This window comes from Coregonus clupeaformis, unplaced genomic scaffold (assembly GCF_020615455.1).
Source record: "Coregonus clupeaformis isolate EN_2021a unplaced genomic scaffold, ASM2061545v1 scaf1704, whole genome shotgun sequence".
Lineage (NCBI taxonomy): Eukaryota > Metazoa > Chordata > Actinopteri > Salmoniformes > Salmonidae > Coregonus > Coregonus clupeaformis.
This window is the reverse complement of record NW_025535158.1, coordinates 63,245-87,533: the sequence shown is the minus strand read 5'-3', so window position 1 is coordinate 87,533 and position 24,289 is coordinate 63,245. Positions and strand designations below refer to the sequence as shown.

Here is a 24,289-nt window from a genome sequence, read left to right as displayed (position 1 = left end):
GAAGCTGTTACGAAGCCTTTTGGACCTATACTTGGCGCTCCGGAACAGTCTATGACTAGGGTGGCTGGAGTCTTTTACAATTTTTAGGGCCTTCTTCTGGTATAGAGGTCCTGGATGGCAGGAAGCTTGGCCCCAGTGATGTACTGGGCCGTACACACTACCCTCTGTAGTGCCTTGCGGTCAGAGGCCGAGCAGTTGCCATACCAGGCAGTGATGCAACCAGTCAGGATGCTCTCGATGCTGCAGCTGTATAACTTTTTGAGGATCTGAGGACCCATACCAAATCTTTTCAGTCTCCCTGAGGGGAATAGGCTTTGTCGTGCCCTCTTCACGACTGTCTTGGTTTGTTTGGACCATGATAGTTTGTTGGTGATGTGGACACCAAGGAACTTGAAGCTCTCAACCCGCTCCACTACAGCCCCGTCGATGAGAATGGGGGTGTGCCTGTAGTCCACAATCATCTCCTTTGTCTTGATCACGTTGAGGGAGAGGTTGTTATCCTGGCACCACACGACCAGGTCTCTGACCTCCTCCCTATAGGCTGTCTCGTCGATGTCTGTGATCAGGCCTACCACTGTTGTGTTGTCGGCAAACTTAATGATGGTAATGGAGTCGTGCCTGGCCATGCAGTCATGGGTGAACAGGGAGTACAGGAGGGGACTGAGCACGCACCCCTGAGGGGGCCCCCCGTGGGAGGGACACTTAGAGGAGGGAGGGACACTGCTGGTGAACATGTGTCACTCCCTCCTGTAAGGTCCTGTCCATTGAGACATCTGGGACCTTAATTGCCAATGTCTGTCTGTGATCAAGTTCACTCTTCCAGAGAGCATTACCTAACATTAGTTATTTTTGTTAATTGTTAAGACATTGTGAAGCAGGTGAAAATATAATGCACATTGTTTCCATTCGCCATTTTTTTAAACAGCACGTTGTAAAGTTAAACACGCTACTTGAGAAAAGTATTAGGCTAATAGGCTTATATGCCCCAATAATGTTTTCATAACCTTAGCCTGCTTACTCATATAAGGCGAGGTTATAGGATCAGTATGTCCATGGTACACACGATTTCCTCATCAACCGAGCCTGAAACGAAAGTGAAACAGTGGATGCAGTGATATAGGACGACGCGTTTCATTCCCAAACAGTCTTCACATGAGAGGGGAGAAACGATGTATGAATATCCTTATCCCATCACTGTAGACGGCAGTTGGACAACCTCTGTCTCTAAAGGGATAAAGAACAAGCTTCAGATTTATTTTCAAAGTAAAAAGAAGTCGAGTGGAGGGGACTGCTTGGTGCACTACGAGGATCAACGCTCCACGACAGCAACTGTTTATTTCAAATCTGAGGACGGTAAGTCAATTTGTATCGTATAACTGTCATTTTCTAGCCTACTGTAGGCTATCATAATAGTGAAATAGGGTTAACCATAAAAATGTAAACATGTACACGTGACTTCGAGTAAAGTGACGTGTGCATGATGTCGCATTTGTCTCCACAGTCAGGGAAAGGGTCCTATTGAGGGATAACCACAAAATTACTGTAGAGAATGAAACTGTGAAGTTGCGTGTGGCATCATCATCGGGGGGAAATCCAGAAGAGGCTTGCTCTCCGTTGGTGAGTAGTCTATATGTATTGCTACATTTTAAAACACTAGCTACAACTGTTGGATTGTTGACTTACTGTGAAATAAAATGTATGAACGTCTGCTTTCAACAGTGTTGAGGCCTTCCCATTTCAGCTACAGTTGGCCCGATTCGACCTAGTTTGTTCTGTCATGCACCACTTTTACGTCAGCCAATCAGAGATAAATGCCGGTATTGGTTGCGGTGCCAAGATTTGTCAAGTATTTGTCTCATACGGTCATTAGTTTGTCTAAAGATAAATAAGGATTGTTGTAATAGACTGCTATCTTTAGTTGTAAGCAGTGACCATGGGGAAGTAAAGTTTCCACATAAATGTCAACTAACATCATAATTAGGCCTACATGTACTCAGTGGTGTTATAGTGCTATTTCTTTAGGTGCGGGAACGCAAAACAATTTTCAATGATGTCATCATTTCTCAATCAACGTTTATATCAACAGATGTAGCCTATTGGATATCATTATAGAATATGCATAAAATGCATCCTCCTCTAAAATAATACCTAAACGAAGAATACCTAAAATAATACATTTCACTGCACCTATCCGGTGTACGTGACAGTAAAAACATATTATCTTACCTATTTCAAAATACGCCATTATCACTGTCAATAGTGAAATCTAATTCTTCACATTTTACCGGTGAAATGTCCAAACTCCAAACTGCATCTGCATGCCAATCATTTGATCTCAATCAGTTTCATGGGAATATGCATTTAGATCTTCTTGAATTACTATTTTGTGAGGTAATTATAAACGATGGTGTTACAAACTATTAGCCTTTCTTGTATTTTGTTTCAATCAAAGCATAGGCTATATCCTGCTTAGTGGCACAAGCTGTTGGGTTTTGGCCGCATTAGAACAAAAACATTTGACTATTCAGCTTCAGCGAGCATCGTAAAAACTCATAAGAAATGACTGAGGTGTTTTTTGTGTAACAGTAATTTAGGCCTAACACTATGCTATATGCTATTATATTTGGTTCTGTTATGTAAAATAAAAATGATTCATTAGGCCTATGGGATCTTTCAAGACCACTACAGTGCTTAATTTGAGCTGGATCCTTTTGTTTTGGAACCTGTTTGGCCGAATCCAGTAACTCTGTAGGCATGAAAAATCATTTTCACTTTTTACAATGAAAGACATTTGAATAAAAGCGATCAAATTTCATTCGAGTTGCCTCTTCGTTAATTAAACTGCCCCCCCCACCACCCTCCCCTTAAAAACATAATGTAAAAAAAATGATTTTCAGCCCGGGCCTGATATTCTAACATGCTAACCAGACCGACCGCTCGTCTGCATGTTGATTTTGTCCACACACACCAGACGCGATCAGGACACCCAGGTAGAAATATCATAACAAACTCTGAACAAACTATATTAATTTGGGGACAGGTCGAAAAGCATTAAACATTTATGGCAATTTAGCTAGCTTGCTTGCTGTTGCTAGCTAATTTGTCCTGAGATATAAACATAGGGTTGTTATTTTACTTGAAATGCACAAGGTCCTCTACTCCGACAATGAATCCACAGATAAAAGGGTAAATCGAGTTTGTTTCTAGTAATCTCTCCTCCTTCAGGCTTCTTCTTCTTTGGACTTGATATGGCAGTTGGCAACCAACTTTAAGGTGCATTACCACCACCAACTGGACTGGAGTGTGGACCTCAGTTCATCTTTCAATCACCCACGTGGGTATATGCTCCTAAAAACCAATGAGGAGATGGGAGAGGCGGGACTTGCAGTGCGTCAAGTGTCACAAATAGAACCAAGTTCCATTTTAGCGCCTGGCTACACAGACGCTCATTGATGCGCACGAGCATTGTGGGTGCAATGATTGAATAACATGTATGTTATTTAATCATTGCGTCGTGTAGCGTTGTAAAATAAATGTACACATACATGTTATTCAATCATTGCACCGACACTGCTCGCGCACGTCAACGAGTGTCTACGTAGCCAGGCATTAAAATAGAACTTACTCTATTTGTAACGCTTGACGCGCGGCAAGTCCCGCCTCTCCCATCTCCTCATTGGTTTTTAGGAGCATATACGCACGTGGGTGATTGAAAGATGATCCACACACGGGATGGCGCACGGTCAGCATGTAAGAGTTGTTTCGGGTTGGGCCGGCCCGGGCTTATGGTTTGCGCAATGGTTACATGCACACAATAAAGCAATTATTGTGGATAATCAGATTAATTTAATAGTTTGATTAAAACGTTTACATGCTTTGCAAGAAGAATGATTTCCCTAATAATCCTGTTTACATCTGAAATCAGGCTACTTGATGGCACTCTGCTAAATGCAGAAAATCGCCAATCAAAATAAACGTACTACCACAGTGACCATGTTATTTTCGGTAAGCATATATTATTCTGAGTTCAGACATATAAAGTTTGTATGTGAAAACTACTTCTAAGACACATACAGTCAGTTGTTCCGAACTCACTTCACTCGCGCTAAAGAGGGAGGCTCGCTCGGCTGCTGCTAGCACATGTGCAGATCAAATACACCGCTGGAACGCAGATTAAGGTGTTTACATGTCCTGCTAAATGGCATATTATTATTATATTACTAATAATTCGAAAGATTGCACACAAAAAAACGTATGCTTACTTCGATTTTGACCTTATTCCGTTTAAGATAAGCAGAGTAAGGTGTTTACATGACTATTACATAATCTGCCTATCAGTTTAACATCGAATTATTACTGTGCATGTAAACGTAGTGTGATTGTAACTTATGTTTGAGACCAATGCGTAGCCGTGGCTGTGTAAGTAGCGTGCCTCTATCTATCACAGAACTAGAATGAGATTCACTTTCTATGATCTCTTTCCATCTCTCTGCTCTGATAGACATGAGGCTGCAACTCTCATCTCTCCAGCGTTGTAAATTATTTTTATTTCCTTATGGAATTAAAGCCGCGCAAAGTGTTCTGGAGGAGCTGCAGCACCCCTGATAAATTGAAATACATTTGCCAAAGACATATAATTACTGCTGTCTTTTCAGAAATACATGAAATAATTCAGAGGTTAGCCACAGAGGATCATTAGCTTCTTTAAATAAAATAGCCTAGCTGTGGAGTGTAGCCCAATAACAAGGCATAGCCTACAGTCGGGAATGTGCAAATCTGTCAGTGAACAAACAGGATGAAGTCTAAACAGGCCTTTCGCAATATTTCAAATACAATCACGGTAAAACACAGGTTGCAAAGCAAATGGCTCCTGCTGAAAGACAACATTTTTACATTTACATTTTAGTCATTTAGCAGACGCTCTTATCCAGAGCGACTTACAGGAGCAACTAGGGTAAAGTGCCCTGCTCAAGGGCACATTTACGTCATTTAGCAGACGCTCTTATCCAGAGCGACTCACCAATTGGTGCGTTCACCCTATAGCCAGTGGGATAACCACTTTACAATTTTGGGGGGTAGAAGGATTACTTTATCCTATCCCAGGTATTCCTTAAAGAGGTGGGGTTTCAAATGTCTCCGGAAGGTGGTGAGTGACTCCGCTGTCCTGGCGTCGTGAGGGAGCTTGTTCCACCATTGGGGTGCCAGAGCAGCGAACAGTTTTGACTGGGCTGAGCGGGAACTATGCTTCGGCAGAGGAAGGGGAGCCAGCAGGCCAGAGGTGGATGAACGCAATGCCCTCGTTTGGGTGTAGGGACTGATCAGAGCCCGAAGGTACAGAGGTGCCGTCCCCCTCACTGCTCCATAGGCAAGCACCATGGTCTTGTAGCGGATGCGAGCTTCAACTGGAAGCCAGTGGAGTGTGCGGAGGAGGGGGGTGACGTGAGAGAACTTGGGAAGGTTGAACACCAGACGGGCTGCGGCATTCTGGATGAGTTGTAGGGGTTTAATGGCACAGGCAGGGGAGGCCAGCCAACAGCGAGTTGCAGTAGTCCAGACGGGAGATGACAAGTGCCTGGATTAGGACCTGTGCCGCTTCCTGTGTAAGGCAGGGTCGTACTCTCCGAATGTTGTAGAGCATGAACCTGCAGGAGCGGGTCACCGCCTTGATGTTGGCGGAGAACGACAGGGTGTTGTCCAGGGTCACGCCTAGGCTCTTCGCACTCTGGGAGGAGGACACAGCGGAGTTGTCAACCGTGATGGCGAGATCATGGAACGGGCAGTCCTTCCCCGGGAGGAAGAGCAGCTCCGTCTTGCCAGGGTTCAGCTTGAGGTGGTGATCCGTCATCCATACTGATATGTCTGCCAGACATGCAGAGATGCGATTCGCCACCTGGTTATCAGAAGGGGGGAAAGGAGAAGATTAGTTGTGTATCGTCAGCGTAGCAATGATAGGAGAGGCCATGTGAGGATATGACAGAGCCAAGTGACTTGGTGTATAGGGAGAAAAGGAGAGGGCCTAGAACTGAGCCCTGGGGGACACCAGTGGTGAGAGCACGTGGTGCGGAGACAGCTTCTCGCCACGCCACTTGGTAGGAGCGACCGGTCAGGTAGGACGCAATCCAGGAGTGAGCCGCGCCGGAGATGCCCAGCTCGGAGAGGGTGGAGAGGAGGATCTGATGGTTCACAGTATCAAAGGCAGCAGACAGGTCTAGAAGGACAAGAGCAGAGGATAGAGAGTTAGCTTTAGCAGTGCGGAGAGCCTCCGTGACACAGAGAAGAGCAGTCTCAGTTGAATGACCAGTCCTGAAACCTGACTGGTTTGGATCAAGAAGGTCATTCTGAGAGAGATAGCAAGAGAGTTGGCTAAAGACGGCACGCTCAATAGTTTTGGAAAGAAAAGAAAGAAGGGATACTGGTCTGTAGTTGTTGACATCAGTGGGATCGAGTGTTGGTTTCTTGAGAAGGGGAGCAACTCTCGCTCTCTTGAAGACGGATGGGACATGGCCAGCGGTCAAGGATGAGTTGATCAGCGAGGTGAGGTAGGGGAGAAGGTCACCGGAGATGGTCTGGAGAAGAGAGGAGGGGATAGGGTCAAGCGGGCAGGTTGTTGGGCGGCCTGCAGTCACAAGTCGCAGGATTTTATCTGGAGAGAGAGGGGAGAAAGAAGTCAAAGCATAGGGTAGGGCAGTGTGAGTAGGACCAGCAGTGTCATTAGACTTAACAAACGAGGATCGAATGTCGTCAACCTTCTTTTCAAAGTGGTTGACGAAGTCATCCACAGAGAGAGAGGAGGGGGGAGCGGGGGGAGGATTCAGGAGGGAGGAAAATGTGGCAAAGAGCTTCCTAGGGTTAGAGGCAGATGCTTGGAATTTAGAGTGGTAGAAAGTGGCCTTAGCAGCAGAAACAGATGAAGAAAATGTAGAGAGGAGGGAGTGAAAAGATGCCAGGTCGGCAGGGGAGTTTAGTTTTCTTCCATTTCCGCTCCGCTGCCCGGAGCTCTGTTCTGTGAGCTCGCAATGAGTCATCAAGCCACGGAGCTGGAGGGGAGGACCGAGCCGGCCGGGAGGATAGGGGACACAGAGAGTCAAAGGATGCAGAAAGGGAGGAGAGGAGGGTTGAGGAGGCAGAATCAGGAGATTGGAGGGAGAAGGATTGAGCAGAGGGAAGAGATGATAGGATGGAAGAGGAGAGAGTAGTGGGAGAGAGAGAGCGAAGGTTGCGGCGGCGCATTACCATCTGTGTAGGGGGCAGAGTGAGTAGTGTGGGAGGAGAGCGAGAGAGAAAAGGAAACAAAGTAGTGGTCGGAGACATGGAGGGGAGTTGCAGTGAGATTAGTAGAGGAGCAGCATCTAGTAAAGATGAGGTCAAGCGTATTGCCTGCCTTGTGAGTAGGGGGGACGGTGAGAGGGTGAGGTCAAAAGAGGAGAGAAGTGGAAAGAAGGAGGCAGAGAGAAATTAGTCAAATGTGGACATAGGGAGGTTGAAATCCCCCAAAAACTGTGAGGGGTGAGCCATCCTCAGGAAAGGAACTTATCAAGGCGTCAAGCTCATTGATGAACTCTCCAAGGGAACCTGGAGGGCGATAGATGACAAGGATATTAAGCTTAAATGGGCTAGTGACTGTGACAGCATGGAATTCAAATGAGGAGATAGACAGATGGGTTAGGGGAAAAATTGAGAATGTCCACTTGGGAGAGATGAGGATTCCTGTGCCACCACCCCTCTGACCAGATGCTCTCGGGGTATGCGAGAACACATGGTCAGACGAGGAGAGAGCAGTAGGAGTAGCAGTGTTTTCAGTGGTAATCCATGTTTCCGTCAGCGCCAGGAAGTCGAGGGACTGGAGATTAGCATAGGCTGGGATGAAGTCAGCTTTGTTGGCAGCAGAACGGCAGTTCCAGAGGCTGCCTGAGACCTGGAACTCCAGGTGTGGGGTGCGTGCAGGGACCACCAGGTTAGAGAGGCAGCAGCCACGCGGTGTGGGGGCGTTTGTGTAGCCTGTGCAGAGAGGAGAGAACAGGGATAGGCAGAGGCATAGTTGACAGGCTGTAGCAAATGGCTACAATAATGCAGAGGAGATCGGAATGAAATGAACTAAACATCTGGGACAGTAGAGAGCAGGGCCTCCCCTCACCAAAAACTTCTACTTCTAACAACTATAATTGTTTCACTGAACCACCCGAACAAAAACTCTACCAACTTCCACCTTTAGAAATCAGAATTGTTGTGAACCACAGCGGTTCAATGTTTAAAGGAATAGACTCAACCCACTTTATTCAGCTAGCTAACTAAGACACTATAGCTAACTAGCATGCTAGCATCCAAAAACACACAGTTTAGCACCAACACTTGCATCCAAAAACACACAGTTTAGCGCCAACACTTGGTCACAACAAACCACCAATAGTGTGTTAACACACTAAGCAGATAATTTGTGTCCGTGTCTGTTGGCTAGCTAGCAATGGCCACTGTGTTGACCTTGTTTGAAGAACGGCTAGCTAGCTAGCTTCGTGCTACCCCGGCACCGCCGAACAACAATGCCAACCCACAGTAACTAACCACAACAGCCCACGATGCCTAGCTATGACGCCATAGCTAACTAGCATGCTAGCATCCAATAACACACAGTTTAGCACCAATACTTGGTTACAACAAACCACCAAGAGTGTGTTAACACACTAAACAGATAAATCATGTCCGTGTCTAGTTTCTTTCTGTAACGCAGCAAAAAATTAAGCGTTGGTTAGCTAGCACATTAACATTGGAAACAACTCTCCACCGTTGCACTAAACAGATAATTACCAATAAACGTTACCAGTAGCTACCCGCTAGCTAGCTAGCATACCAAGAGTGTGTTAACACACAAAACAGATCATTCATGTCCGTGTCAAGTTCCTTTCATAACGCAGCAAAAAAAAATAACGTTGGCTAGCTAGCAAGCACATTAGCTAGCACATTAACATTGGAAACCACTCTCCACCGTTGCACTAAACAGATAATAACCAATAAACGTTACCAGTAGCTACCCGCTAGCTAGCTAGCCTCGTGCTCACCGGGCTCCGCCGTAACAATACTTAAACAATACGTAAACAATACTTACCTACAATAATTGCCTACGGAATAAACTACCTACCTACGATCTAAATACATGGTTTAATCTTTACTCAACACCATATGAGAGGCCAAGCTTACCTCCTGCTAGAGAAAAACACAACCTCTCCCGACGAAGTTCCGCTCACACTGGGGGGACGGTGAGAGGGTGAGGTCAAAAGAGGAGAGAAGTGGAAAGAAGGAGGCAGAGAGAAATGAGTCAAATGTGGACATAGGGAGGTTGAAATCCCCCAAAACTGTGAGGGGTGAGCCATCCTCAGGAAAGGAGGACAAGTCTCTAATCTGTCTGTTGTAGGCTACCAAAATATTTGATAAACTTCCAAATATTGTTTTATGGCCATCACCAGCGAGTGAGCTGCACATTTGTTTTTGTGACCCACCATCTCTTTTCAGTCTAACGTTCCAAATTTTTTTTTACATTGAATAAAAGTACAGACTCAGAGCTTCAAAATGGCATATCATACACTGTAGTTGGAGGAAACATGGGGAAGTAATGCTGCTTTAAAAGTTGATACACTTATAATTCCATGAAGGAGAAAAAGGCATTCAAACATTTTGCTTTGATTTTCACACCTGCTCTACATGAATCCTTGGGAAACCAAATACTTTCACCAAATTGCCAAAATGGATTCCCTGAACATTCTCTCACCAAGTTACCCCATTAGGCAAACCATTTACAGTATTAAATTGCCTATTGTTATATAATGAAGATAACCTTTCACATTGAACAGCTACAGTGCTGTTCTTTGTTTACGCTTATTTAGCATACCCTCTAAAGCCTTAGACCCACCGATCTCTTAAATAATTCACATTGGAATACATGTGACTGTGGCCATGTGCTAAAGGAGTGAGGTAGTGCTAAAGGTAGTAGGCTTCGGTAAAGACTATCTAGACCTAGGCCTACATCATAAGATCCTTTGAGTTACTTTGGTTCAGGCCATGTTATGATATGAACAAAGGAATCTAGCCTGAGAGCATATTTCTGTCCTGCTTTTTGAAGCAGGACATGTAATGTCCATGGCCTTTTCATTGCAAAAGTCCTGAGCTGTGTTAGAATACCCATACTAACATACTGTATACTACATACTTAATGAGTATATACTACATACTATATACTATTAGTTCATTTTAGTATACTGTAAACAAACTGTATTGTTTCAGCTGAGCGTACTAGCGCTTCACCTATCTACCGGAAGTTGATGCTGTTGCTATGCAACCTCTTGCTAGCTTGTTAGCATAACAAATGACTAGCTAGATATTTTACGATTTTGGGTGTGTTTGGAAATTCAATCTGGAGTGCCAGAGTGCTCTCTAGGCGTTCGTAAATCCAGAGCGTTGTCAGATTGTCCGTTCGTAAATTCAAGAGCGTTCAGAGCGCACACTGGACACTCTGGCCGAGGAGTAGGGTTGAGCCGAGCGTTCAACGGCAGTCAAGCACCCAAGCTAACTGGCTAACTTTGGAACACCTCACTCTGACCATTTTACTCGCCCTAGCAGAGCTGGTTAGGCTGTTTTCATGTTATCCAGAGCGTTGGTTACTTTAACTGTGCAACGGGTGTTGAGCGTTCGTAAATTCATCAGTTATTCTGCGTTCTAGCACACTCAGACGAGAGTGCTCTGAAATCGGAGTAGATAGCCAGAATTAAAAATGTCCATTGAAATGCACAACGACTTTACCACTTAGCTAAGAATGATTTGAATAATCAAGTCAATAAACATTGGGTTTGTAAGTTAGATAGCAGATAGTTAATATACTGCCCGGCAAGTTTGATGTATTAGTAGCCAACTAACATTAGGAAACAAACCTTAGCTAACATACCGGTACATACTGCTGTAATGCTATGCAGTTCGTAAGGATAGCGTAGCTAACAAATTGTCAGCTAACGTAACTTATTTGAAAAGTCATGACTTTATTACATTGCTCAACATTTTCTTAACATTTGTCATAATTAGTTAAAGCAATGAATTTGTATCCGATCTCGTCGGGCTTGGGCTGCATATTTTCCGCCATTTTCTTCAAATCTGAAAACGTTGTGAAGCCACGCCGATTTTCGGAAGAATTGCATTATGTGCATTTAGTACGACATCCGGGAAATTTTGGCATACTAACTATATCCATACTATGACTAATAAGCATACTATATACTCAAATCATGTCACAAATAGTATGGTTAGTGCGGTTAGTATGAGCATTCGAACACAGCTCTGATCTTCTCAAAAATATATGTTTGCCGGGTTGTGTCCAGTCCGGGGGATGCTTTCACATCTCTGGGAGGAAGGACGTCAACATTGCACAGCAGCTGAAACCTGGTTCCATCTGAGTGAAAGATCCTTGGCCACAACAACACCATGCTCCAGACAATTAAAGCTGTAAAAGAGGAAAGCAGACAAAAATAGACAAGACATTAAAACCTTGCATACCAACAATAACATTCATTGACCCCCAAGTTCAAGCAATAAGCTCAAAGTAGTGGGTCTAGGGTTTAATTAATGTCGTATAGCTTGTTATTGCCTGTTGACTGCTACAGCTGTACTAAAATGAACTGTATACACTTAACCTGCTTCCAGCCCAACAATGGCAATGCAGACACAAGATAACTAGCTAGATTTATAAAACATTTATCTTCATAATTGTTTTAATCTATATTCTTCGCAGCTGTCTATTTACCACTACAAACCGATGCACTGAAACCACACTCAACGAGCTGTATGGGGCCATGAGCAAACAGGAATACACTCACCCAGAAGCGACGCTCCTAGTGGCCGGGAACTTTAATGCGGAAAACTTAAATTTGTTTTACCTAATTTCTACTAGCATGTCACATGTGCTACCAGAGGGGAAAAAACTATAGACCACCTTTACTTCACACACAGCTCTCCCTCACCCTCCATTTGGCAAATGTGACCATAATTATATCCTCCTGATTCCTGCTTACAAGCAAAAACTCAAGCAGGAAATATTAGTGACTCGCTCAAGTCACTAATACGGAAGTGGTCAGATGACGCGGATGCTAAGCTACAGGACTGTTTTGCTAGCACAGACTGAAATATGTTCCGGGATTTATCCGATGGCATTGAGGAGTATACCACATCAATAAGTGAATCGACGATGTCGTCCCAACAGTGACCATATCCCAACTAGAAGCCATGGATTACAGGCAACATCTGGACTGAGCTAAAGGCTAGAACTGCCGCTTTCAAGGAGCGGGACACTAATCCGGACGCTTATAAGAAATCCCGCTATGCCCTCCAACGAACCATCAAACAGGCAAAGCGTCAATACAGGACTAAGACTTACTACACCGGCTCTGACGCTCGTCCGAATGTGGCAGGGCTTGCAAACTATTACAGAGGGAAACCCAGCCACGAGCTGCCCAGTGACGCGAGCCTACCAGATAAATCAGAGATAAATCACTAATATGCTCGCTTCGAGGCAATCAACACTGAACCATGCATGAGAGCACCAGCTGTTCCAGACGACTGTGGGATCACGCTCTTCATAGCCGATGTGAGTAAGATCTTTAAACAGGACAACATTCACAAGGCTGCAGGGCCAGACAGATTACCAGGACGCACAGTCAAGGCATGCACTGACCAACTGGCAAGTGTCTTCACTGACATTTTCGACCTCTCCCTGACCGAGTCTGTAATACCTACGTTTCAAGCAGACTACCATAGTCCCTGTGCCCAAGAACGCCAAGGTAATCTGCCTAAATGACTACCGCCCTGTAGCACTCACGTCTGTAGCCATGAAGTGCTTTGAAAGGCTGGTCATGGCTCACATCAACACCATCATCCCAGAAACCCTTGACCCACTACACCGTGTATACGGCCCCAAGATATCAACAAGTGACGCAATCTCTATTGCGCTCCACACTGCCCTTTCCCACGTGGACAAAAGGAACACCTACGTGAGAATACTGTTGGCTGACTACAGCTCAGCGTTCAAAGCACATCACTAAGCTAAGGACCCTGGGACTAAACACCTCCCTCTGCAACTGGATCCTGGACTTCCTGACGGGCCGCCCCTAGGTGGTAAGGCTAGGCAACAACACATCTGCCACGCTGATCCTAAACACTGGGGCCCCTCAGGGGTGCGTGCTAAGTCCCCTTGTGTACTCCCTGTTCATCCACGACAGCGTGACCACGCACGACTTCAACACCATCATTAAGTTTGGCGACGACACAACGCCAACAATGTGACAGCCTATAGAGAGGAGGTCAGAAACCTGGTAGTGTGTTGCCAGGACAACAAACTCTCCCTCAACGTGAGCAAGACAAAATAGTTGATTGTGGACTACAGGAAAAGGAGGGCTAAGCACGCCCCATTCACATTGACGGGGTTGTAGTGGAGCGGGTCGAGAGTGATGTGGAAAATTCGTCCCTTATACTGATCAAAGAACCAAAGTATTTCCAGAGTTTTTGTAGAATTAAGATATACTTTATTACAATAGACAAAGCCGAGGTGGTTTGCAAAGCATCTCCCTTCCACCTCTCAGTTTATATAGTCATTTTACATACATTTTATCTTAACCCCTCCCTCTTGGGTTCCCCCACCCCTGACTCCAGTTTCCACCTCTTGACCGCTCCGCCCACTTCCTTAGTCTATGAAAGTGGCAAAATCTGACTTCCCCAAGCCTTGTCCTGCACAAATAACAACCCTGTCATGTAAAAATAATAATGTTCAGTTTGAACTCTGTTCAACCCTGGCTCACCCTGGCTTGACCTGGAGATTGATTATGGACATGGCAGGTCCACAATCAATCTCTCAAACATACCCAAGCCCAACCCCTATCTCCCACCCCGTCATGCTGTAATTAATCAAGAAGACGCCCAAGGAGAGACAAAGGGTTTAGCCTGAACTCTTTTCAACCCTGGCTCATTCCAGGGATAGGCCTAAGGAGAGCCACAGGGCAACAGTCTGGTTTCAGTCACTGATAAGATAAAACAACTGTAGAATTTGACCCGAAGACAGGTCAGATACCCATTTCACACACACAAACCCAGTGAGAGGAACAAAAAATCCACAATAATGTAAAAATCCACATCAAGAGCTTCAAGGTCATTGGAGTCCACATCACTAACAAACTATCAATGCAACTGGCCAGCTCACAAAACAATGGCTCGTTGCGGGATGAAGCAAGCTATAATGGTACCTGTATGCAACTGTCTAGCTAGCTAGCTATATAGCTAACAATTGCTGGCAATTATTGCTGTGAAACAAAGGAGTCCGCTCATACTGAACCCTTGATCATAAGTTTTATTCATATCACAAGATTCCAGCATAAGTTTTACAGATGTCATGACCACCCGGAGAGCGGCGTCCCAGATTGCAATGGCCGCTCTAACCTCTTCGTCGTTTTTACCTAGTATATATAATCTTCCCAAGTTATGGGTGGCTCCCTCTACTGTCCAATCCCCTGTCTACAACACACACTTCCTGTCTGTTGTATGTGGTGTCACACTAAAAACGGCTCTCTTTCTGCCAAATAAACATCCTCTCAGATTCCACTTAAAAACATTAACAAAGTCATAATCTTCATATACGACACTAGCAATGAAAACAACTTTTTGAAACAGTTGGGACAATAACGTTTGTACATATAGCTATCTTGGCATTTTAACTGTAGACTCTTACCGGTGTATGGATTATGATGATTCACAGCAGACTGAAACATTAATCCTTCCCACTCGGCTTCAACCAGTCCAGACTGCTTTACCACAGAAGACAGAGCTGTGTAGATACCAGCAGCTGTATTCAGGACAACACTGGTATTGAAAGCTGTAGCTATACTTTGCATGTAGTCCATTATGAAAATATTTGTAAATCGAATGGATCTTTCAAATATCTGCGGTAGCAGAGAGCAGGATGTGCCAATAGACAGAGAAGCCTTGAGTTACAGAATGGGATGTCTTTCTCATGAACGTCCCAGCCCCCTCATTATCTCAACCAGTCATGGCTAAGCAAGATTCTGTATTTTCTCTGTGTCTAAACAGCTTTGTGATTTCACATTTTATTTATATTTACAGATTACATGCAAGTTTGTTATTAAGGCACATGAAAGTTCACATGTTCAAGAAGGCATTTCTGCCCCCAAAACATATTTTGATGATTTTTATTTTTATTTTTACTTTCAAATGCTTCTCCTGTGAAGTAGTGATGTACGTCATATGACCAGCGTTCTGTAATGGGTCACATTTGTATTTGTATTTATTATGGATCCCCATTAGTTCCTGCCAGCTACTCTTCCTGTATTCCAGCAAAATTAAGGCAGTTACACAATTTAAAAAACATTACAATACATTTCACAACAGATTTCACAACACATTGTGTGCCCTCAGGACACTACTCTACTACCACATATCTACAACACAAAATCCATGTGTACATGTGTATGTTATCATGTGTATGTGTATCTGCATGTGTATGTGCCTGTGTGTGTGTCTCTTCACAGTCCCAGCTGTTCCAAAAGGTGTATTTTTATCTGTTTTGTAAATCGAATTTTACTGCTTGCATGAGTTACTTGATGTGGAATAGAGTTCCATGTAGTCATGGCTCTATGTAGTACTGTGCGCTCCCATCGTCTGTTCTGGACTTGGGGACTGTGAAGAGACCTCTGGTGGCATGTCTTGTGGGGTATGCATGGGTGTCTAAGCTGTGTGCTAGTAGTTTAAACAGACAGCTCGGTGCGTTCAACATGTCTGTACTTCTCACAAATACAAGTGGTGATGAAGTCAATCTCTCCTCTACTTTGAGACAGGAGAGATTGACGTGCATATTATTAATGTTAGCTCTCCATTTACATTTAAGGGCCAGCGGTGCTGCCTTGTTCTGGGCCAATTTCCCTCTTTGTGTCACCTGACCACACGACTAGACAGTAGTCCAGGTGCGACAAAACTAGGGCCTGTAGTACCTGCCTTGTTTATAGATAGCGTTGTTAAGAAGGCAGAGCAGTGCTTTATTATGGACAGACCTCTCCCCCATCATAGCTACTTCTGCATCAACATGTTTTGACCATGACAGTTTACAATCCAGGGTTACTCAAAGCAGTTTAGACTCCTCAACTTGCTCAATTTCAATTTCAAGATTTAGTTGAGGTTTAGGGTTTAGTGAATGATTTTTCCCATATACCGTATTTTCCGCACTATAAGGCGCACTTAAAAGCCTTTAATTTTCTCAAAAAACGACAGTGCGCCTTATAATCCGGAGCGCTTTATATATGGATCAATTGGTTAATTGGTTGATCCATACTGGTTGTACACGGCGCTCAAGGCGCTCTGTCAAAATGTTTCAGTATGAAAAACCAATAAAAACAATTTAATAATAATGAAATGTTTCAGTACGACTGGTAAACTACAAAGCCGCACCGCTTGCAGCATTACGGCTACCGTAGTCAGTAAACACCGGTACTGTGCTTACTCACAGTCCCACACCACTTGTGTGTGTATAAAGACCCCAAAATGGCACCTTTCAAGAGACACGCTACTGACGCAGAGTTCAAGCTCAAGGCTTTCGGTCACGCAGTAGAATATGGGAATAGAGCAGCAGCGAGAGAATTCAACATTAATGAATCAATGGTACGGAAGTGGAGGAAGCAAGAAGATGACCTGCGCCAAGTAAAGAAGACTAAACAGAGTTTCCGAGGGAACAAAGCGAGATGGCCACAGTTAGAGGACAAACTCGAACAGTGGGTTGTTGAACAGAGAGCAGCAAGTAGAAGCGTCTCTACAGTCACTATTCGAATGAAGGCAACAGCGCTAGCACGGGACATGATCATCGATGAATTTCGAGGCGGTCCTTCTTGGTGCTTTCGTTTTATGAAAAGACGTAATCTCACGAAGGCAGGAATAATCTCTGAACTGCCAGGCAACAGCAGCGACACTGACTCGGATAATGACGAGAGGGAGCCGGGCAGGTTGGATGCCGTAGTCGCCCAACTGTTCAATTCGGACACTGAAGAAGAAGAATTCGAGGGATTCGTGGACGGGGAATGAACTGAAAAAGTGAGCTTTACGTGTTATACGTAACTGAACAATGTTGAGTTATGCACTAACGTTTGATTTAGTGGTATCAGACTGTTTCTTTTACTACGTGTTTACTGAATCAGGGAAAAGTTCCCTCCACGTTTGGGAGAAGAGTGAGCAAGGCTGGGAGATATTGTTAATATGCACATTAACGTTTGAACAACGTTACCATGGGAGTGAACAGAGTTGTCAGAACGCTTAATAAAGTTTGACTTTATCTGACTGTTTTGTTGACATTACCTTTAGCACAGCTCCATCTAGTGGATGCATAACGCAACCCCAGTCAAACGTTTGACAGCAGTATCTTCTATTCTATGCGCCTTATAATCCGGTGCGCCCTATATATGAAAACAGTTCTAAAATAGGCCATTCATTGAAGGTGCGCCTTATAATCCGGTGCGCCTTATAGTGCGGAAAATACGGTACAGTTCTTTTAGTTTTTGAAATATTTAGGACTAACTTATTTCTTGCCACCCATTCTGAAACTGATTGCAGCTCTTTGTTAAGTGTTGCAGTTATTTCACTTGCTGTGGTAGCTGATGTGTATAGTGTTGAGTCATCAGCATACATAGACACACAGGCTTCACTCAGAGCCAGTGGCAGGTCATTAGTAAAGATTGAAAAAAGTAAGGGGCCTAAAGAGCTGCCATGGGGGATGCCTGACTCTACTTGGATTATGTTGGAGAGGATTCCATTAAAGAACACCCTCTGTGTTATGTTAGACAGGTAACTCTTTATCCACAATGCAGCAGGGGATGTAAAGCCATAACACATACATATTTCTATCAACAGATTATGATCGATAATGTCAAAAGCTCCACTGAAGTCTAACAAAACAGCTCCCCACAATCTTCCTATTATCAATTTCTCTCAGCCAATCATCAGTCATTTGTGTAAGTGCCATACATGTTGAATGCCCTTCCCTATTAGCGTGCTGAAAATCTGTTGTTCATTTGTTTACTGTGAAATAGCATTGTATCTGGTCAAACACAATTTTTTCCCAAAGGTTTACTAAGGGTTGGCAACAGGCTGATTTTGTCAGCTGTTTGAGCCAGTAAAGGGTGCTTTGCTATTCTTGGGTAGCGGAATGACTTTTGCTTCCCTCCAGGCTGTCACGCTCGTCGAACAGAGAGGACCAAGGCGCAGCTGCTATGGGTGAACATATTTATATTTATTGACTAGATCACACGATCAAAACAAAGAACGAAACGTGAAGTCCTTCGATACACAAACCAAAAGGAACAAGAAACCACAAAACACAAAGTGCAAGACAAACAGTTAAATATGGCTCCCAATCAGAGACACCCAGCTGACACTCGTTGCCTCTGATTGGGAGTCACTCAGCCCAACATAGAAAATTAAACAGACTTACACACCCTGGCTCAACATAACATAGTCCCCAGAACCAGGGCGTGACAGTACCCCCAAAGGCGCGGACTCCGGCCGCGCCAAACCACCACAACAGGGAGGGACCGGGTGGGCACTCCGCCTCGGCGGCGGATCCGGCTCGGACATGACCCAGGCACGGGTTGTGCTGGACTGACGACGCACACCCCTGGCTTGATGCGTGGAGGAGGAACGGGCCGGACCGGGCTGACGAGCGCACCCCTGAATTGGTGCGGGAGCAGGAATGAGCCGGACCGGCTGACGACGCCGCACCACTGACCCGGTGCGGGAGCTTGGACGGGCCGGACCGGGCTGGCGACGCGCACCACAGACTTGGTGCGGAGAGCAGGAACGGGCCGGACAGGGCTGACGACGCACACCACTGGCTTGGTGCGGGGAAGCTTGGATGGGCCGGACTGGGCTGGCGACGCGCACCACAGACTTGGTGCGGAGAGCAGGAACGGACGCGTGCCGGACTGACGACGCACACCACTGGCTTGGTGCGGGAAGCTTGGATGGGCCAGACTGGGCTGGCGACGCGCACCACAGACTTGGTGCGGAGAGCAGGAACGGGCCGAGCTGGGCTGTCGACGCACACCGTAGGCTTTGTGCGTGGAGCAGGGACAGGCCGGGCTGGGCTGTCGACGCACACCACTGACTTGGTGGGAATGGCAGGAACAGGCCGGGCTGGGCTGACGACGCGCACCACTGACTTGGTGGGAATGGCAGGAACAGGCCGGGCCGGGCTGACGACGCGCACCACTGACTTGGTGGGAATGGCAGGAACAGGCCGGGCTGGGCTGACGACGCGCACCACTGACTTGGTGGGAATGGCAGGAACAGGCCGGACCGTACTGGGGACACACACCACTGGCCCCACGCAGGGATCAGGAACGGGCCGGACCGGACTGGTAACACACCCCAGTACCTCTCGCCGTGCCTCCACACTTTCCCTCTCCTCTGTGCCCAGTGGCCCCCTAACCTGGCGGCCTTCTCTGCCAACGCTTTGCACCGCTCTAACCCGTACACCTGCTGGCCCGACGTCGTGAGCCCCCCTAAAAATTTCCTGGGGGTCTCTCCTCCCTCTTGCCAGACTCGCAATCATCTCCTCCCACGTCCATCCTCTCTCCTCGTCACGCCTGCTTGATCCAGTCGAGGTTGCCACGGAGATCTGCCAGCGATGGCTCCTGAACACGCTGCTTGGTCTGGTTAAGGTGGTTTCTTCTGTCACGCTCGTCGAACAGAGAGGACCAAGGCGCAGCGTTGCGGGTGAACATATTTATATTTATTGACTAGATCACACGATCAAAACAAAGAACGAAACGTGAAGTCCTTCGATACACAAACCAAAAGGAACAAGAAACCACAAAACACAAAGTGCAAGACAAACAGTTAAATATGGCTCCCAATCAGAGACACCCAGCTGACACTCGTTGCCTCTGATTGGGAGTCACTCAGCCCAACATAGAAAATTAAACATAGACTTACACACCCTGGCTCAACATAACATAGTCCCCAGAACCAGGGCGTGACACAGGCCTGAGGGCACACACTTTAATGTAGGCTTAGATTGAAGAGATGGTAAATAGGTGTGGCAGTATCGTCCGCTATCATCCTCAGTAATTTTCCATGCAAATTGTTAGACCCAGGTGGCTTGTCATTCTTGATAGACAACAATCATTTTGTCACCTCTTCCACACTCACTCATGGAATTCACATCATTGGGTGAGTCAGTGGAACTGGAAAGAATTTTTAGGACAATTATTTCCTCCTCATTTTGTAGCCTACAATATGTGTTTCCACACACCTAGCCTCTTGATGGGTTCAAGACAACGTCGTTTTAATTTAAATCAGTTTATCAGTGTCAAAGTAGGCTGTCATTTAGATCATTTGTTCGGTATTAGGTATTACAAATCTTCTGCCAAAGTCTCCAGTCTTGTATAATGATATAGAATTGCATGAAATGCGTTTATAAAAGGCCACATTTTTCCTGGGCACTAGGCTACTAAAATGTGCCACTTCTGTAAGTGCCTCTACTCTACTGCGAAATGCCACTATGCAAATGCCATGAATGCATGCAATGCTTTATTATAACGTTTTTAAAAGTTTTTTTAGTTTGTTCCGGTAACTCAGAGTTCCCCTAGTCACCACCCTCTCCTGCGCACTTTTTGTTCTGGCACCTCCTGATTTACAAATTAAGCACTGCAGGCTACACTAGGACAGGGCGAGTTCATAGTGTGGCGTTTATAATGCGTCATGCATGAGCCCCCAAGTCCATAAATACTGTTTTGAGGACAGCCGTTGTAGCAATCCCTCAGAGTTTTCTGTCTGTGGCTGTTCTTGTTATGTCAGATTTGGCCCGCTCAGAGTGAGCGCAGAGCATGTTGGAACAGGAAAGAGCTCGCCACCTAGCACGTTCCCAATACTCAACATACTTTGCAACTTCTGCAGTTCAGCAGTGCACTCAGTGAGTTGGTTACCTCTAGGCTGCTATACATATTTATTTGTTTTGTCATTCTATCGTTTTCCATGGAATTTTTGTGGTAATTCAATATAATTTATTTAGAATTTAGCTGAATTAATTTTCCAGAAAATATTTTTACCAGCTCCATGTATTCTCAAATTGAAAAGAGTGATGGAGCGCCACTCCCCCGCATTTTGGCAGCACTACAACTCTGCATTTACTGTAGGCCAGGGGTAGGCAACTATTTGATTTCTGTCAGAGTGAATGGTCGTGGGCAGGAAAATAATTATAATAATTTGTACACTGCAAATTGACCAGAACTAAACCAAAAAATAGATTGTATTTGAAAATATCAATAATTTCATACTTTGATTACATTGAGACACGATCACGTTCCTTTTCTTATTTGTGGGAATACTTGGGAACATATTTCCTAATAGACAGTGCCTTCGGAAAGTATTCAGACCCCTTGACCTTTTCCACATTTTGTTACGTTACAGCCTTATTCTAAAATGGATTAAATAAAAAATGTCCTCAGCAATCTACTCACAACACCCCATTATGACAAAGCGAAAACGGGTTCTTAGAATTTTTGCTAATTAAATTGTTTTTAAAATACTTTATTTACATAAGAATTCAGACCCTTTGCTCTAAGACTTGAAATTGAGCTCAGGTGCATCCTCTTTCCATTGATCATGCTTGAGATGTTTCTACAACATTAGAGTCCACCTGTGGTCAATTCAATTGATTGGACATGATTTGGAAAGGCACACACCTGCCTATATAAGGTCCCACAGTTGACAGTGCATGTCAAAGCAAAAACCAAGCCATGAGGTTGAAGGAATTGTCCGTAGAGCTCAGAGACAGGATTGTGTCGAGGCACAGATCTGGGCAAGGGTACCAAAACATTTCTGTAGCTAGAAGGTCCCCAAGAACACAGTGGCCTCCATCATTCTTAAATGGAAGAAGTTTGGAACCACCAAGACTCTTCCTAGAGCTGGCCGCCCAGCCAAACTGAACAATAAGGGGAGAAGGGCCTTGGTCAGGGAGGTGACCAAGAACCCAATGGTCACTCTGACAGAGCTCTAGAGTACCTCTGTGGAGATGGGAGAACCTTCCAGAAGGTCAACCATCTCTGTAGCACTCCACCAATATGGCCTTTATTGTAGAGTGGCCAGACGGAAGCCACTCCTCAGTAAAAGGCACATGACAGCCCACTTGGAGTTTGCCAAAAGGCACCTAAATACTCTCAGACCATGAGAGACAAGATTATCTGGTCTGATGAAACCAAGATTGAACTCTTTGGCTTGAATGCCAAGCGTCACATCTGGAGGAAACCTGGCACCATCCCTATGGTGAAGCATGGTGGTGGCAGTATCATGCTGTTGAGATGTTTTTCAGCGGCAGGGACTGGGAGACTAGTCAGTATCGAGGGAAAGATGATCGGACCAAATTACAGAGAGATCCTTGATGAAAACCTGGTCCAGAGCACTCAGGACCTCAGACTGGGGCAAAGTTCACTATCCAACAGGACAACGACCCTAAGCACACAGCCAAGACAAGGCAAGAGTGGCTTCGGGACAAGTCTCTGAATGTCCTTGAGTGGCCCAGCCAGAGCCCGGACTTGAACCCAATCGATCATCTCTGGAGAGCCCTGAAAATAGCTGTGCAGCAACACTACCCACCCAACCTGACAGAGCTTGAGAGGATCTGCAGAGAAAAATGGGAGAAACTCCCCAAAAACAGGTTTGCCAAAGAAGACTCAAGGCTGTAATCGCTCCCAAAGTTGCTTCAACAAAGTACTGAGTAAAGGGTCTGAATACATATGTACATTTCCGTTTTATATTTTGAATATATTAGCAAAGATTTAAAAAAAAATGTTTTAGCTTTGTCATGGGGTATTGTGTGTAGTTTGTTGAATATGGCAAAATGGTTTAAACTACAGCTCCATTACCAAAGGAAGACCAAGCAGATTATGGTGTAAACTGGATGTTATAAGGTTTGTCACCTGGAACCACCAAATGGTTGAATTTCTACCAGACCAGAAGACCTGAAGCGTGAGCTAAATGTTACAAAATGGTTAGACCAGAAAGACCAGAAAACGTGAGACATCAAATCACATCAAATCAAATTGTATTGGCCACATGCGCCGAATACAACAGGTGCAGACATTACAGTGAAATGCTTACTTACAGCCCTTAACCAACAGTGCATTTATTTTTAATAAAATAAAGTAAAATAAAACAACAACAAAAAAAGTGTTATGAAAAAAGAGCAGAAGTAAAATAAAATAACAGTAGGGAGGCTATATGTACAGGGGGTACCGGTGCAGAGTCAATATGCGGGGGCACCGGCTAGTTGAGGTAGTTGAAGTAATATGTACATGTGGGTAGAGTTAAAGTGACTATGCATAAATAATTAACAGAGTAGCAGCAGCGTAAAAGATGGGGTGGGGGGGCAGTGCAAATAGTCCGGGTAGCCATGATTAGCTGTTCAGGAGTCTTATGTCTTGGGGGTAGAAGCTGTTGAGAAGTATTTTGGACCTAGACTTGGCACTCCGGTACCGCTTGCCGTGCGGTAGCAGAGAGAACAGTCTATGACTAGGGTGGCTGGAGTCTTTGACAATTTTGAGGGCCTTCCTCTGACACCGCCTGGTATAGAGGTCCTGGATGGCAGGAAGCTTGGCCCCAGTGATGTACTGGGCCATACACACTACCCTCTGTAGTGCCTTGCGGTCGGAGGCCAAGCAGTTGCCATACCAGGCGGTGATGCAACCAGTCAGGTTGCTCTCGATGGTGCAGCTGTAGAATTTTTTAGGATCTGAGGACCCATGCCAAATCTTTTCAGTCTCCTGAGGGGGAATAGGCTTTGTCGTGCCCTCTTCACGACTGTCTTGGTGTGTTTGGACCATGATAGTTCGTTGGGGATGTGGACACCAAGGAACTTGAAGCTCTCAACCTGTTCAACTACAGCCCCGTCGATGAGAATGGGGGCATGCTCAGTCCTCCTCTAGACATTAGTCCACACATTTGAAATGGTGAGAAACTCTGAAACACTCAATCTCTACACGAGGTTAAGAAGAAGACAACACACTAGACCTTATCATCTCAGTCTGCAGCTGGCATGTATAGTCGTCTAGAGAACTTTCACTAAAGACACGAGTTGGGAAGGACAATCTCTCTCAGACAACCGTTGGTACATCTGAAGTATCTATTCTAACAGATCAACTCTATGAACTACAGGGTACGCTGAAGTATCCATTCTAACCACCACTACGACCAGAAACTCACCAAGGACATTGGG

At 45.2% G+C, this 24,289-nt stretch overlaps 1 protein-coding gene across 1 annotated transcript in view; it reads left to right on the top strand.

Annotated features, from left to right (window-relative positions):
* Window positions 1–1,508: 1,508 nt before the first annotated feature.
* LOC123487411 (protein mono-ADP-ribosyltransferase PARP14-like) overlaps window positions 1,509–24,289 on the top strand; it is a 28,601-nt gene continuing 5,820 nt past the window's right edge. The window contains exon 1 of the mRNA XM_045218653.1: window positions 1,509–1,617. The gene's annotated coding sequence lies outside the window, so the exon portion shown is untranslated. The remainder of the gene's footprint in view (window positions 1,618–24,289) is intronic.